Source organism: Cervus canadensis, chromosome 24 (assembly GCF_019320065.1).
Source record: "Cervus canadensis isolate Bull #8, Minnesota chromosome 24, ASM1932006v1, whole genome shotgun sequence".
In the NCBI taxonomy this organism is placed as follows: domain Eukaryota; kingdom Metazoa; phylum Chordata; class Mammalia; order Artiodactyla; family Cervidae; genus Cervus; species Cervus canadensis.
The window spans coordinates 46,256,562-46,257,795 of NC_057409.1; the positions used below are offsets into that span (position 1 = coordinate 46,256,562).

Sequence of the window (1,234 nt, forward strand, 5' to 3'; positions counted from 1 at the left end):
GTGACCCCATGAATTGCAGCACGCTAGGCCTCCCCGTCCATCATCAACTCCCGGAGTCCACCCAAACCCATGTCCATCACGTCAGTGATGCCATCCAGCCATCTCATCCTCTGTCGTCCCCTTCTCCTCCTGCCCCGAATCCCTCCCAGCATCAGGGTCTTTTCCAATGAGTCAACTCTTCGCATGAGGTGGCCAAAGTACTGGAGTTTCAGCTTCAGCCTTAGTCCTTCCAATGAACACTCAGGACTGATCTCCTTTAGGATGGACTGGTTGGATCTCCTTGCAGTCCAAGGGACTCTCAAGAGTCTTCTCCAACACCATAGTTCAAAAGCATCAGTTTTTCGGTGCTCAGCTTTCTTCACAGGATGCAAGTAGCAGTCTTAAAACCATTTTTATTACATATATGGAAAAAAAAATCCTTAAATAATCTGCTTGTGCAGGGGCCATGCTAATCTTCTCTGTACTGTTCCCGTGTTAATATATGTGCTCCCTACTAAACTTTTAAAATTCATCAAACCCAAAATATATTGTGACAAATCACCTTTAATTTTTCCCACCCACATTTTATAGATTTTAATATTCTAACTTTTTCACTCAGCTCATCAAAATTTTGTTTTTTAAGAGTTTTATTTAACATATTAAAGAGCATTAAACTTTCTGAAACCCCTCTACCTCTTTGAAAAAGGGAGTTGTATTTTAAAAGAAGTTTAAAAGGAGCTCCATTCTGGAAGAACTTAAAATCAGTTCTGAATTTACTGTCTAGAAGATCAGGCAAAACTCCATCATCCTCAACCTTTACAGTAGGCTGTGAAGCTAACAGTAAGCTTCCTAAAATGCATGTACTTTCACAATCGTATTCTTATTGAAAATGTTTTTCCTCAGAAACATACTTGTGTTTGAGAAAAAACAACTACAGGGCAAAAATTTTTGAGAGGAAGTTGAAAACAGGTACCATGGAAAATATTATTATTGATTTTTTTTTTATAAATATGTTTGGCAGTGAATGTGAACTGAGCTGTCCAGTGTAAGCATCCAGAAAGTTTTCCCCCATTGGTAGTATAGTAGAATTCTCTTCAGTAAACATTTGCTTTTGAAAATCATAAAAGGTCAGTTTTGGCCAACTGCATCAGTCCTTATTCTGCCATCTGTAAAAAATTTAGACTTTGCCTTTTTGAATGACCCTTTAAAAATATACAAGACCTAATTCAATCCTTTAGTCTCATAAAATTTCCAT

The 1,234-nt window shown here is 37.8% G+C and overlaps 1 pseudogene; it reads right to left on the reverse strand.

The window, feature by feature from the left end:
- Positions 1 to 407: 407 nt before the first annotated feature.
- On the reverse strand, positions 408 to 499 carry LOC122426897 (annotated as a pseudogene).
- Between the last annotated feature and the right edge of the window lie 735 nt (positions 500 to 1,234).